General features: G+C 48.1%; 1 protein-coding gene across 7 annotated transcripts in view; it reads left to right on the forward strand.

The window, feature by feature from the left end:
- The first annotated feature begins 4,876 nt into the window (after nucleotides 1-4,876).
- The window catches only part of R3HDM1 (R3H domain containing 1), a 132,134-nt gene continuing 120,901 nt past the window's right edge, over nucleotides 4,877-16,109 (forward strand). For 5 of the 7 annotated variants that reach the window (XM_075317144.1, XM_075317147.1, XM_075317148.1 and 2 more), the window contains exon 1: nucleotides 4,878-4,988. The gene's annotated coding sequence lies outside the window, so the exon portion shown is untranslated. Of the gene's footprint in view, nucleotides 4,989-16,109 lie in introns of all 7 variants that reach the window. The other 2 variants (XR_012724725.1, XM_075317152.1) reach the window with 1 other exon arrangement.

Raw genomic sequence — 16,109 nt, forward strand, 5'->3', positions numbered from 1 at the left:
TATTGACGACTCACAGTAACGCAAGTGTCTGCGTTGAATCCGCTGGATGACTCTGAGTCGTTATTTTGACGCAGCGTCGGGCGGAAGGAATGCTATATGTAGCGGTTTTTGGGTCGTTAGAATCCGCCAAGGTGTCTAATGATTGTCTATGGGGGCGGATTCTGTCGCCATGCACTAAGCAGCGGAATCCGCTGATGGATTCCATCACGTTCTACTGCGCATGTTCGGCATGTCCAGCAGAACGATCTAAATCGTTTAAAATCACTCCTGGTCTTTCTCCCCTTCTCTCATGCTCACCGATCACCGGTGCGGCACTGCACAGCTGTCACACTCCTCTGGCGGCTTCTCCTGCTTTTGAAAATGCCGGCCGCTCATTATTCCATCTCGTATTCACTGCTTTCCCCGCCCACCGACGCCTATGATTGGTTGCAGTCAGACACGCCCCCACGCTGAGTGACAACTGTCTCACTGCAACCAATCACAGCCGCCGGTGTGCGGGTCTATATCGTGCAGTACAATAAATAAATAAATAATTGGGAAAAAGACGGTGTGCAGTCCCCCCTAATTTTGATACCAGCCAAGGTAAAGCCACACGGCTGAAGGCTGATATTCTCAGGATGGGGAGCTCCAGGTTATGGGGAGCCCCCCAGCCTAAAAATATCAGCCAGCAGCCGCCCGGAATTGCCGCATCCATTAGATGCGACAGTCCTGGGACTCTACCCGGCTCATCCCGAATTGCCCTGGTGCGGTGGCAATCGAGGTAATAAGGAGTTAATGGCAGCCCATAGCTGCACTAAGTCCTAGGTTAATCATGGCAGGCGTCTATGAGACACCTTCCATGATTAACCTGTAAGTAAAAGTAAATAAACACATACACCCGAAAAAATACTTTATTTGGAATAAAAGATAAAAAAAAAACACCCTCTTTAACCAATTTATTAAAATCCCTAAATACCACTCCAGGTCCGGCGTAATCCACACGAGGTCCCATGACGCATCCAGCTCTGCTACATGAAGCTGACAGGAGCGGCCGTAGAATACCGCCGCTCTTGTGAGCTCCACGCAGAAACTGAAGGGAGTCGCGCTGTCAGCAGGAACGTCACTGAGGTAATGCCTGCGTGTGTGCGGTGATGATAGGTGCGGTAGTGCCGGGGGGTGTGCGGTGATGATGGGTGCAGTAGTGCCGGGGTGTGTGTGATGATGATGATGGGGACGGTAATGCCGGGGTGTGTACGGTGGTGATGATGGGGGCAGTAGTGCCGGGATGTGTGTGATGATGATGATGAGTGCGGTAGTGCCTGCGTGTGCGGTGATAATGGGGTCTCTCTCTCGCGGCTAGAAAACTTAACGCAACGCGTTATTTCACTGGAATCCGTGGCCTTTATTATCACACTATTGCAAGGCATCCGTCACATGTCACACAGCGCTTTGTAACGGATGCCGGACAACGCAAGTGTGAAAGCGCCCTTACCTGACGGCATCCGGGGCTTTTCTTTTCATTAGTTAATTTGTGATTCCTCAGGGTGGATTAGGATCCTGCGATATTATTTCTGGTACTAGTGGTCTAGAATGGTTTGGGCGTTAAATGTGTTGTGAAGGATCTTTTAAAAAAGGTAATAAAATCTTGAAAAACAGTTAAATAATATTAATTATAAAAAAAACACCAACCCCAACATCACCTTTCGGTCCCAATATTTTTTGCTAACTGTCCTGCAGTGATGATGTACCCACTAATACCCAGTAATTTTGTGCACACCGGCTGGTGATTGACTGCAACGGCCAAACTACCAGAGCATTGGTGATGGAGGGACTAGGGATTTATCAGGTGATCATAAGGCACTTTTTTTTTTCTTTTATGACATTTTTAAAATCCTGGGCCGTCTGACTAATAACTAATATCTCAGTTGGTGAGGGGGGTTAACAATAACATATTTTATTTTTATAGTTCCTGGTTTCCAGTCTTCCTGGTAGCTGTGGGCGGTGAGAGGGTTAATCATGCTATTGACGTGGCTTAGGACAGTAAATGGTTAAACTGCTTCTAATAATTCACTTGTATTGAATGTAAAGCGATAAAGTACAAATGTTTATCAACAAGATCAGTGATAAATACTTGATAAAATCACCCAAAAAAACGTGCATGCAGAGCAACTAAATACAAAAGACAAATAAATATAAATACATAATAAATAATACAAATAAATACAATAATACATAATAAATAATACAAATAAATACAATACTACATAAATAATACAAATAAATACAAAATAATACAAATATATAATACACATAAATAAAATAAATAATACATAATATAAATACAATAAATAGATAATATAAATACAATAAATAATACATAACACAATAAATAATAAATAATACAAATAAATACAAGAGCAACTAAATAACTAAGATTTAAAAAAAAAAAAACCTACATATTGAGGATATTTTCTGTGTTTCCTGATGTCTTAATTTTGCAGCACGCAGATACTTAGTCTGGATTCCAGTTTTTGTATTGGAAACAATCTGTACACGTGGAGTTCTTGAATGTTACTTTTTTGGGGGATAAAGTGTTTATTGTGCTTTTCTGCATTTTTTTTTTGTTTGTATGAGACATTTTTTCACATCAATTGGAGCATTTTTTTTTCCTAACAGACATGTGGCTGCACCATGGCCAGGTTTAACCACTGAATCAGATAGGAAAAGTATTCAGAGTATTTGCAGCAGCTGATGGTTAGGAGACCAGCCACCACTAATAGCCGGCAGAAGTGGCCGGTAACCTGGGCGGTAAACTGTAAACTATACAATAAAAATAAAAAAAATACCTCTGGAGAGGATTTTTAATAAGATGTAAATTGCAGTTATGTGGTTTTACCAGCACTTTGCCATTTTGCCAATTTAAAGGGACTCAGTCAGCACAGAATGACTGTTCAAACCAAACTCAGGCACTCGGTGTATCATGGCAGAAGTTTGCATGCAGCTCCCTCCTACTTTTTTCCCTTTTTGTCCAAATCCAAACTTTTCTGATTCACACCTATGGTTTCATAGAAAGAAAGAAGATAGAGAGAAATGATGCATGTATGAAGCTGCACTTAGAGGGGGTGTCCACTACTAAGACAACTCCTTCTGATTCCACTTGTTTTTCCTCCCGTTCTGGTGCCGTTCCAGCGCTGTCAGCAACCGCGGTTTGGGGCTTGCGTCACATCATGTAAGCTTCGCATCCAATCACCGTCGTCTTCTCTTTCCCCGCCTTCTGACCAAATGAGCGCTCAACAGGAAGGGCGTGGCAGCCGCAGTGTCACTTCCTGTTAACTAATTTTGATCCGAAGGCGGGAAAGGAAAAGCCGGCGGTGATTGGACGTGGGACTTGCATGATGTCCCGCAAGCCCCAAACCACGGTTACCGGCAGCACTGGAATGGCGCCAGAATGGGAAATGAGTATATGGTCTTTTTTCTAACTGGCGGAAACAAGTGGAATCAGAAGAAGCTGTCCTAGTAGTGGACAACCCCTTTAACTGTTTAGCCGCGTCATGGTGCACCGAGCACCTGTACATGGTTTGAACAGTCATTCTGTGCTGACAGAGGTCCTTTAAGAAGTTGAGACTAACCTAAGGAGTTGTCCAGGACTTTCCCATTGATGGCCTATCTGTAGGATAGGTCACCAATATAGGATCGGTGGCAGGGCGACACCTGGCATCCCCACCAGTTGGCTGTAACCTGTGCCGGCACAGCACCGCTCTGCAAACTGTCTAAACTGCACATCCGCCCCTATTCAACTCAATAGCTGGTTAGTGAGGGTCCCGTCTCCACCAATCCTATGGATAATAATAATAATATTTATTCACTTATATAGCGCTATTAATTCCACAGCGCTTTACATACATTGGCAACACTGTCTCCATTGGGGCTCACAATCTAAATTCCCTATCAGTATCTTTTTGGGGGAAACGGAAAAATCCGGAGGAAACCCACGCAAACACGGGGAGAACATACAAACACCTTGCAGATGTTGTCCTTAGTGGAACTAGAACCCAGGACCCCAGTGCTGCAAGACTGCAGTGCTAACCACTGAGCCACCACAAGACTGCAGTGCCAACCACTGAGCCACCACAAGAGTGCAGTGCCAACCACTGAGCCACCACAAGACTGCAGTGCCAACCACTGAGCCACCACAAGACTGCAGTGCCAACCACTGAGCCACCACAAGACTGCAGTGCCAACCACTGAGCCACCACAAGACTGCAGTGCCACCCACTGAGCCACCACAAGACTGCAGTGCCACCCACTGAGCCACCACAAGACTGCAGTGCCAACCACTGAGCCGCCACAAGACTGCAGTGCTAACCACTGAGCCGCCACAAGGCTGCAGTGCTAACCACTGAGCCACCACAAGACTGCAGTGCTAACCACTGAGCCACCGTGCCGCCCCGGATAGTACAATCCCTTTAAATCCTAGCTCAGCACCATTTCCCCAGCAATGGCTGTATCTCTCTATGTATTCATTTAGCCCTTCAGGGGGTCAGAAAAGCTGGGTGACTATCAGAACAGGAGCAGCTCCTGGCAATGGTGCTTTTGGGGGGAGATGTGCGGCTTATCCTCTATACACATGTGTCCCTGCACTGATGACCTGCAGCTGCTGCTGCCGCCTCTCATCTCTCAGCCCTGACATCTCACTGCAGCCCCCTGCTGGCTCATTGTCTGCACAGAGCATGCTCTGCCCTGGTGCACTGTGGGAGATGTAGTTTTTTGGTCACCTTGCTCTGCGTTCTATCATGCACTGCAGACTACATCCCCCACAATACCCTGCGCCTGGGTGTAATGCATTGTGGGAGCACAAAAAAAAAAAAGAAAGGCAATTATGTATCTGAGCTAGGGGTGTGCCTTGTCTGCACAGTGTACACAGATCCCGAGCAGCAGAATTTTGCAATGCAGCCTTGGATGTGACTGGGGGAAGAGGACACAATGTAACAAGATTAGTAACAAGATAAGTAAAGCAAAGTGATCCCAAAGTTCCTGCTGCTGCTGCCCCTTCCTCTGCTCCTGTATGCCTAGGTGTTGATCTGACCTATGCACTGCATGCTCGTGTTGTCTGCCTTGCCTTGTCGTCCATAGATATTAGTGGGGGGGGATGTCTGCAGCAAAGAAGGGGTTAAGCCCCCATCTTGCTCTATGGGAGTGATCCCCATCTTGTGTCTCTTATATGTGCCTTTTTTTTTTTAATTTGCCTTTGCATCAGGAATGAAAAAAAAAAAAATACCATTAAACCCTATAGGGGCCTCTCAAAAAAAAAAAAAAAAATGCCCCAGCCTGAGCAGCTGTTGTGCTGATGCCCCATAGCGCCCCCTCTGGTGGCAGCTATAAATAAATATTACCTAGTGCAAGTGAATTGTCCATGGTGGGCCATTATCCTGCCCCTATGTGATGCCACCCGCCTGCGGTAACGATGGGGTAACCACAGCAGAGGTTAGGTAAGGACGCTTAATTCTAGCTAAAGGATCCAATTAAACATGTCCCCGGCCCGGTTCCCCCCCCCCCTTCTCCTCCCCATCCCTTTCTTTCTTCCTTTCTTTGGTGCAGGTTGCATATAAACATGTCGTATTGTTCCGGCTCCGTCCTCATTAATCATGTTACAGTCCTTCATATATCACTTATACTGTATATTTTGTATCCAAGAAGGAAATATATTAAGGGGTGGGGGGTAAGAAAATGGAACAGCTGTGTGCTAAATCTGGAAATGGTAATATATAAAGGCCGCAGCTGAACGCCCATTATGAGACGATGGTGAAGATGCCCACGTCAAGGGTTTTGTTTTTTTTGTTCTTTCCCTTGGTCAGTTTAATTCATTAGCGCCCGTTCTGAATCGGAGCCAACAAAGGAACAGCTTGACTCGTATTCTAGTGCAATCCGAACTCTTCTCTGGCAGCTGAGGGGTTAATGCCGGAGCGCGGGGGGCTCAATACGTGGAGGTACAATGTTCGTGTTTTGATGTCGATCTGATTTCTTTTTTTTTTTTTTTTTTTTTGTTATATGTTGGGATTGTTTTGCTGCGTTGAGTTGGGCACACGCTGTACCAGGCGCGGCGGACTCATGTGTGGCCCAAAAGGCCGAGCCGGCTGCCAGGATCAGCCCGGTGACCCGTCATGTTCCACCGTGTGACCTGAAGTGACTGATGGTAATTGAGACTAAGCTCCATGTGTGCGGATGTCAGAATGTGTCCCGGCCCCCGAAAATTCCTGTGAACACACCCAGGAAATTTTTAAAGGGGGTTCGATACTTTAATAACTACACATTTGATATGTAAAATGTTATAATTTTGGATCCCCTCCATAGGGAGGGTCTTATGTTTACCACCCGCCTGCTGGTCCTTACTCTGGGTACAAGATTTGACCCCCCCAATCTCATGGGCGCTGGGATAATTGGGCCATGTTCACACTCCAAAATACACAATAATATTCTCTGATTTTTCCTTTTTTTTTTTTTTTTTTTGCATTTTTTTGCAATGCACTTTTCTTTTTGTGCAGATTTTCCGCAGCTTTTTTTAATGCATAAATGCTGCATTTCTGCTCTTACACTGCAATTTTATAGTGGCGGGGAAAAAAGCGCAAATAGGGTCTTACCCGGTATGGGGATGAAAACATGAGTCACACTCATATATAATCTCCTCACCTGGTGAGGTTGTGCCAGTCACAACCCCTTTCACAAGCTTGCGAGTGTCTAGTGGTCAGCAGCAGCCCCGAGAAAACGTTATAAAATATAATGAGGAAAAAAAAGGGGTTTTGCGCCGCTCTAAAAACCACAGATCCAGTAGATTAAAAAGACTTCCTTTTTATTTTTACAAGTCTACGCGTTTCAGAGACATATCCGTCTCCTTCATCAGGACGAAAGCACTCTTGCATGATTTCTTCTGTCCTGATGAAGGAGACGGATATGTCTCTGAAACGCGTAGACTTGTAAAAATAAAAAGGAAGTCTTTTTAATCTACTGGATCTGTTTTTAGCGCGGCGCAAAACCCCTTTCTTTTCTCCTTATATCTTAAACTGCAATTGAGAGAGTTCACTTTTTTTTTTTTTTTTTTTGAGGCTCCCAATAGAAGCCTTTAGGGACCTATCAATTTTGGGGAACGGGGCGGGGAGAAGCCTCCAGGGACCTTCCTCAGAGGAGTCATCGGCGGCAGAGTCCCCACCAGCGTGTTTTGTCTGAACACTGCAGCATTGCACATGGCTGCCATTGCACAGAGGTCTCATTCAGGCTTCCTGTGATTCGAGCAGCATGCATTTGCTGACGGGTTCCCTTTAAATGCAACCCATTATCCGCACACACAAAAAAGAAGCCCATTAGAGCCCCCTGAGATATCCAAGAGCTGGATCTCTAATCGCTGCCATTGGAAATGAATAGAGCTGGGGTGCACATGCTTTAACTTTGGTCTTTTTTTGGCGGGCTTCTTTGGAGCCGATACTCGGCATCAGTGGTGGTCCCAGTAATCGGACCCCCACTGATCAGTAAGGTATCCTTTATCCTATGGATGATGGATAACTTCCTTTGTTCACATCCTGTATTTACCTAAAGGAACTAGATAAAATGGGGTAGAATGGCCATAATTTATGATCGGGTGGGTCTGTCTTCTGGGACCCCCATAGTCCTGAGAATGAGGGGTCTACGGTATTGATTCAAGTATGACACTGCTAGTTTTCACTGCATGTCTGTAATCCCAATGAAAGGGCCCGTTTCATGCAAAAAAATTTTTAGGGACCCCCCCCCCCTCATGTTTATAATACTATGCCTTAAAGGGGTGATCCACTACACAACATAGGGGTCACACATTGATGTAAAGCTCATAAAGAAGGCTTTTCTCAAATACCTTAAGTGTAGACAATTCAGCCTCTATTGCGTTCCGCTCATCCCCATTGTGTGACTTCCCTCGGGATTCTTGACCTCTGAGATCCAGTGATGTCACGTCAACGTCCAGTTGACCCGACATCGCCAGGGTAGGCCGCAGTCTTCCTGAGTCACTGGGCTGTGGCTGAAGTTGCCCAGCGTCGCTCCTGCTTGTGGCGCTCGGCAGTGAAGGAGCGAGAGCGCGAGATGCTGCGCTGTGACGAGCAGTGAAACTCCGCCCACAGCCCAGTCACTTACAGAGACAAGGTGATGTCAGGTCAACTGGAAGTTGACATGACAGCACCGTATCTTAGAGGTCACGGAGCCCGGGGGGGGGGGGGGGTGTCGCGTGATGGGGATGAGCAGATCGCAATAGCGCCACTTAGAGGCAGAATGTGCTACACAAGGTATCTGACAAAAGCCTTCTTTATGAGCTTTACATTGATATGTGGCCGCTAATGCTGAGTAGGGGACCACCCCTTTAACTTTTCAGAGGAGCGTATACTATGGACACATGCGGTCCAAGTAATATTACACAGCACTATGGACCAGTGGAATCACTGGGGCTCATCAGATGACATTTTTTTCACAGTTCGAGCGACCGTGGGTAAGCGCAGGCTGCGATTTCTATTGTCTCCTGTATTTTGGATTAGCAATTAAGTCTATGAGTGTGCAAAAAAAAAATATCGAATCGCATACAGATCCCCTTATAGCATATGATTGTTATATGAGTCACACTCATATATAATCTCCTCACCTGGTGAGGTTGTGCCAGTCACAACCCCTTTCACAAGCTTGCGAGTGTCTAGTGGTCAGCAGCAGCCCCGAGAAAACGTTATAAAATATAATGAGGAAAAAAAAGGGGTTTTGCGCCGCTCTAAAAACCACAGATCCAGTAGATTAAAAAGACTTCCTTTTTATTTTTACAAGTCTACGCGTTTCAGAGACATATCCGTCTCCTTCATCAGGACGAAAGCAATCTTGCATGATTTCTTCTGTCCTGATGAAGGAGACGGATATGTCTCTGAAACGCGTAGACTTGTAAAAATAAAAAGGAAGTCTTTTTAATCTACTGGATCTGTTTTTAGCGCGGCGCAAAACCCCTTTCTTTTCTCCTTATATCTTAAACTGCAATTGAGAGAGTTCACTTTTTTTTTTTTTTTTTTTGAGGCTCCCAATAGAAGCCTTTAGGGACCTATCAATTTTGGGGAACGGGGCGGGGAGAAGCCTCCAGGGACCTTCCTCAGAGGAGTCATCGGCGGCAGAGTCCCCACCAGCGTGTTTTGTCTGAACACTGCAGCATTGCACATGGCTGCCATTGCACAGAGGTCTCATTCAGGCTTCCTGTGATTCGAGCAGCATGCATTTGCTGACGGGTTCCCTTTAAATGCAACCCATTATCCGCACACACAAAAAAGAAGCCCATTAGAGCCCCCTGAGATATCCAAGAGCTGGATCTCTAATCGCTGCCATTGGAAATGAATAGAGCTGGGGTGCACATGCTTTAACTTTGGTCTTTTTTTGGCGGGCTTCTTTGGAGCCGATACTCGGCATCAGTGGTGGTCCCAGTAATCGGACCCCCACTGATCAGTAAGGTATCCTTTATCCTATGGATGATGGATAACTTCCTTTGTTCACATCCTGTATTTACCTAAAGGAACTAGATAAAATGGGGTAGAATGGCCATAATTTATGATCGGGTGGGTCTGTCTTCTGGGACCCCCATAGTCCTGAGAATGAGGGGTCTACGGTATTGATTCAAGTATGACACTGCTAGTTTTCACTGCATGTCTGTAATCCCAATGAAAGGGCCCGTTTCATGCAAAAAATTTTTTAGGGACCCCCCCCCCCCTCATGTTTATAATACTATGCCTTAAAGGGGTGATCCACTACACAACATAGGGGTCACACATTGATGTAAAGCTCATAAAGAAGGCTTTTCTCAAATACCTTAAGTGTAGACAATTCAGCCTCTATTGCGTTCCGCTCATCCCCATTGTGTGACTTCCCTCGGGATTCTTGACCTCTGAGATCCAGTGATGTCACGTCAACGTCCAGTTGACCCGACATCGCCAGGGTAGGCCGCAGTCTTCCTGAGTCACTGGGCTGTGGCTGAAGTTGCCCAGCGTCGCTCCTGCTTGTGGCGCTCGGCAGTGAAGGAGCGAGAGCGCGAGATGCTGCGCTGTGACGAGCAGTGAAACTCCGCCCACAGCCCAGTCACTTACAGAGACAAGGTGATGTCAGGTCAACTGGAAGTTGACATGACAGCACCGTATCTTAGAGGTCACGGAGCCCGGGGGGGGGGGGGGTGTCGCGTGATGGGGATGAGCAGATCGCAATAGCGCCACTTAGAGGCAGAATGTGCTACACAAGGTATCTGACAAAAGCCTTCTTTATGAGCTTTACATTGATATGTGGCCGCTAATGCTGAGTAGGGGACCACCCCTTTAACTTTTCAGAGGAGCGTATACTATGGACACATGCGGTCCAAGTAATATTACACAGCACTATGGACCAGTGGAATCACTGGGGCTCATCAGATGACATTTTTTTCACAGTTCGAGCGACCGTGGGTAAGCGCAGGCTGCGATTTCTATTGTCTCCTGTATTTTGGATTAGCAATTAAGTCTATGAGTGTGCAAAAAAAAAATATCGAATCGCATACAGATCCCCTTATAGCATATGATTGTTACGGATACATTGCCTGTATTGACTTAGGAAACTGTATATTTCGTCTTGTAAATGATTAATGTTAATGCATAAATAAGTTCATGGAATGTGGAGACGGATAGAATATGGATGAAAATTGTCCAAGTTTTCTGGATGAAAAGCTGAACATAGTTTATACACTTATCTGACGCCAACCTTAAAGGGACTCTGTCAGCACAGGAAGACTGTACAAACCAAGCACATGCACCTTGGGTACATCATGGTGCTGCAAAACAAGCACAGGCGCCCTGGGTACATCATGGTGCTGCAAACCAAGCACATGCACCCTGGGTACATCATGGTGCCGCAAACCAAGCACAGGCGCCCTGGGTACATCATGGTGCCGCAAACCAAGCACAGGCGCCCTGGGTACATCATGGTGCTGCAAACCAAGCACAGGTGCCCTGGGTACATCATGGTGCTGCAAACCAAGCACAGGCGCCCTGGGTACACCATGGAGCTGCAAACCAAGCACAGGCGCCCTGGGTACACCATGGAGCTGCAAACCAAGCACAGGCGCCCTGGGTACATCATGGTGCCGCAAACCAAGCACAGGCGCCCTGGGTACATCATGGTGCTGCAAACCAAGCACTGGCGCCCTGGGTACATCATGGTGCTGCAAACCAAGCACACGCGCCCTGGTTACATCATGGTGCCGCAAACCAAGCACTGGCGCCCTGGGTACATCATGGTGCTGCAAACCAAGCACAGGCGCCCTGGGTACACCATGGCGCTGCAAACCAAGCACAGGCGCCCTGGGTACATCATGGTGCTGCAAACCAAGCACACGCGCCCTGGTTACATCATGGTGCCGCAAACCAAGCACTGGCGCCCTGGGTACATCATGGTGCTGCAAACCAAGCACAGGCGCCCTGGGTACACCATGGCGCTGCAAACCAAGCACAGGCGCCCTGGGTACACCATAGCGCTGCAAACCAAGCACAGGCGCCCTGGGTACACCATGGAGCTGCAAACCAAGCACAGGCGCCCTGGGTACACCATGGAGCTGCAAACCAAGCACTGGCGCCCTGGGTACACCGTGGAGCTGCAAACCAAGCACTGGCACCCTGGGTACATTATGGAGCCGCAAACCAAGCACACGCGCCCTGGGTACATCATCATGGAGTTGACAATAATTTAAATCCATCTTATTATATTCCATCTATTTCTGCCCATCTCTGGATCTATGAAGCCAAAACTATCAAAGAGGGTGGGGGTTGAGGGAAAACAAGCAGATGGGAAGGTGGATGTAAAGGATTGTCTGCGCCATGATGCACTGAGCGCCTGCGCTTGGGTTGCTCATTCTATGCTGACATGTTCCCTTTAAGATGAGCACCCCCTTGGTGATCAGATGAGTCAAATTGACACCGTCATACATCGGATCAACTTTTGAGTCAAAACAAGTGTAAACCAAGGAAGCAGACCTGCTCAGAGGTGGCAAACAAGCCACCGAAATAGGCTAATCATACCATACATGGTGAGTTTTAGCCCATCGGGCTGGAAAAAAATTCGACCCCTGGATTAGAGTTGACTTGTTGGAGTATGATGTGAGGCATAAAAAAAGAAAAAAAGAAAAAAAAAAAAACCTTGAGCTCATGTACACACAGGGAATTCAGCTGCAGATGTGGCACCCAGGGGGCAGAGGTTTAGTCTTGCTCGTCGCCGGGTCGGTGATGTCGGTTCCGGGGATGTCACGGGTGGCCCTGCTCGGCTTCATGCCCCGAGGTGTCCACAATAAAAGGGGGGGGGGATAGGAGGTGGATGTTTGTCGTGACGCCACCTGTGGTACGCGGCCAGGGATTAGCCACTGCTGCTGTCGCTGTCCTCCGGGGCAGGTGGTAATAGAAGCCTAGATGATAACGCTCCCCACAGGTGGAGCGGGCCCCAGGGAGGATGATGATGGGGGTAGAAGAGGCGGCTGCCGTTGGCACCGAAGCGCGGGACAACAGCACCGGCAATGAGTCAGAGTCGGCTGCTGCGGTTCCAGGTGTTTTTACTCACTTAAATGCCGCTTGCCCGGGAAGTACTGGTCACCCGCTGTGATGGGCCCTGTCGACCTCGGATAAGTTGGAAGGAGCCACAGGTATTTGGAAAGTGTCCTTTAAGAGTTGCCCCTCCAGTAGTGAGGAACCCCTGGCTGAGCGTTCCGCTCCAAGCCTCAGGCCCCGTGAAAGAAGAAAAAGGAAGATGGTGGTATTGTGTCTCCAGAACTGATGTCCCGGCTAGACTGACTGACGATTGTGTGAGGTTGCTCCTACTTGTACCCCAAGTGGTTGTCCTAGTGGCCGGGAAATTCCCATGCTTCGTGATGGCCACCCCCTCCCTACCCTAGTCCAGCTCCCCGGTGAGAAGGCTCCTAAGCTGTATGTAAAGTGTGACTATGGAACACCAGTGATTAACCCCTCCTTACCCAAGGCGAATACCTCACCTTAAATGAGGTGCAGTACCCTGTGGCGACTGGAGCCGCAGGGGCACCACACAGTTATTCAGCAGTGTGAGTGCTGCAGCAAAATCCGCAACAGTAACCGTGCGGAAATAGTTTATAATTGTACAATTTGGCTGTGCGTTTGTCGTAGGCATTATGTGAGTTGCTCTGAGGGTGGTCTGTGGCAGTTGAGGGTGTAGGGATTGCTCCCTTGTGGCATTTATACTGTAAATTTTATGGTCCAAGTTTTCAAACTTGTAAAAAATTACAGCGCTTCCACCGCCTCTTCCAGGAGCAGCATTGTGGGTGCGAGGGTCCGAAAACCAGTGGTGAAATCTGAGCAAAATCCGCATCATATATGTGGGAACATGCTCTAACGGCTGATGTATTAGGCAGATTTGTCATAATTCTGTTGTATAACTGCTTGAAATGTCGCAAAATGTTTGCAAAATTCCAAGTTGTGCAAAAATTTGGTGACTTTTGGCGTTTTTCCACCAGTCTTGGCAGCTTTGACAACTGCTAGAAAAGTTGGCCGCTCTCATGTGTGATGGAAAGTGGTAAAGTATACCTGAAAAATTAGAATTTGTGACGTAAAGTATGACAGAAATGTGCACCGGCCAATGGCGGTGGATCACGGCAATTAAATACATGTCAAATTTATTAAGGAGGTGTCGGCATCTTAATGTATTCATTGCATCTTCTTCCATCACACTCTTAATCATGAAGACTGGTATACAAATTGCCCGTAATTTATGAATCAAGGTCCAGGTGTTGTCCCTTATATTGATCTAGAGTACTAGAAAAGTTGAGTTCTTGGTGGTCTAGGGGAGAAGCTGGGTTCTTACTTGATTCCGGGGTGGTCTAGGAATGTGTTTCTTCTCCGCGCTATCAGGACTCGTTACTCCTTAGCATTGTACCATCCGTATTTCATGGTGATTTAGGCTGGAAGAGTTGGTATTACTCCAATGTTGGGTCCTGTACACTATGCACATGGACCAGAACAGAGAGGACTGTGCAGCAGTGAACAGTCAGTGATCGAGCAGAGCGCTTTGTTCTGCCTTATCATTGTGAAAGCAGATGTGTTTTCGGGAGGCACCAACTGAGTAAAAGCTATCCTTTTGTGAAAGGGAACTTCATCGGGTTTATTAAACTGATGCTAGTACATTAGGTCCTTCTTGATTGGGGTTGTAACGGTCCGTCCCCTGCATCCTCCATACACTGCTCTCCTCCATGGCACCAAACACTGATGGGCATGTGCGGACCAACCTCGGCACCTGCTGTGAGCTCCCGAAGTCCCAAGATCACATGTCCAGTAATCATCCATTAGAACAGATCCAGTGGCAATCTGTAGGCCAGAAAGTTTGCAGACACAATTTTTTTTTTTGCATGTTTTGAAAAAATTGATTTTTGCAGGATCTATTTTTTTTTTTTTTTGGAACATGGGAGTGTATGGAAAACTGATCCATTCCATTTTTCTTGCATTTGTAAAGGATCTGTTTTCACTGTTTTGATCAGTTTCAAATGGATGATAAATGGCAATCCATTAATGGATCTGTTTTTCAGGGACACCAGTGTTGTAAAAACGGATCCTGCAAAAGTCCATTTTTTTTTCAAAACAGACAAAACTTGTGTCTGCAACTTTTTTTTGCCAGCAGATTGCTGCTGGATCCATTCTAAGGGATGATTACTGGCCCTGTGAACTCTGCTTCACCCTGCCCCCTGTCTTTGATAGATTGTGGGGCTGTGCCTATAAAATGCATAAACCTCCCTATCTCTCAAATATACGAAGCTACTGTCCCTCGGGGTAATAGAGGAAAGTTCTGAATAATGGACCCTGCTCTTTTAACTTAAAGGGAAGCTGTCACCAATTTTGTCCCCTATAAGCTGTGGCCACCACCAGTGAGTCCTTATATACAGGATTCTGGAAGCCTGTATATAAGAGCCCAGGCTGCCATGTAGAACATAAAACACACCTTTTATAATACTCAACTAGGGGGCGCTCCGGTTCCGAAGGGTGTCGCCGCGCTCCGGTTCCGAAGGGTGTCGCCGCGCTCCGGTTCCGAAGGGTGTCGCCGCGCTCCGGTTCCGAAGGGTGTCGCCGCGCTCCGGTTCCGAAGGGTGTCGCCGCGCTCCGGTTCCGAAGGGTGTCGCCGCGCTCCGGTCTGGCGCCTCCTCTCTGCTTGTGATCGCCGCCCTCCTTCTTTCCACAAAGGCCTGCATTGTGGTCTTGCGCAGGAGCACTTCTCTCTGACCTGCTGAGGGCAGATCATAGTTGTCGCGGGCGGGGAGGGGACGCTGCGCTCACCACGCTCGGGTCCGGCACTGCTGTTGCTTCGCTTGCTGCTCGGTGGCTCGAGCGGTGGCCCGGATCCGGGGACTCGAGCGGCGTTCCTCGCCCGTGAGTGAAAAGGGGAATGGTTTTTGGGGATTTATTGTCCGTGATGCCACCCACGGCTGTGGTGAGGTTGTGACACCACCGCTGCTCTGGACAGGGATCCCGGGAGCAGTGACAGGGAGCAGCTTGGATGTTGTTTCTCCCCTCCGTGGGTAGGGGGGTTGGTTGTCCCGGGGCCTGGTGAGGGAGGAATGGCAGGCGGGTTACGGGGCCTGGTGAGGTGCAGGGTCGCGGGGGCAGCGCGGTGCCGCACGGCACGGTGGTACTCACTCAGCCAATGATGAATGCAAAGTCTCCAGTAAAACAAACGGCTGGATGGACGGGTCCCACAGACGGCTGCGGTGGTTCTTCTCCCGGTAGGTTGGCGGTGACTGCCTTTCCCTGCACCTGTGTTATGTTCTCGGTTCTGGTGGCTTCCCGCTACCCAGCTTGGATGGAGGCTGAGGGAGCCCCTTTTGCCCGCAGGCTCTGGCCCTGGTAACTGTAGCCTTGGCGGTGACTGTATTTCCCTTCACGGTTTGAGCGGTTGCCTTCAATCGGGTCTTGACTGCTGAGAAACCCCGGAGGTTCCCTTCGCTAACGGATTTGACCGGTTTTACTGTGACTCCAAGCCTGGTCGGGGTCCGTAGGCCCTGCCGAATGGTGCTGGCTTCTCTTCGCTCCCCGATCCGGTACTGGCGGGCCACCACCCGTCCCCGGTCCTTA

This window comes from Anomaloglossus baeobatrachus, chromosome 7 (assembly GCF_048569485.1).
Source record: "Anomaloglossus baeobatrachus isolate aAnoBae1 chromosome 7, aAnoBae1.hap1, whole genome shotgun sequence".
NCBI lineage: Eukaryota > Metazoa > Chordata > Amphibia > Anura > Aromobatidae > Anomaloglossus > Anomaloglossus baeobatrachus.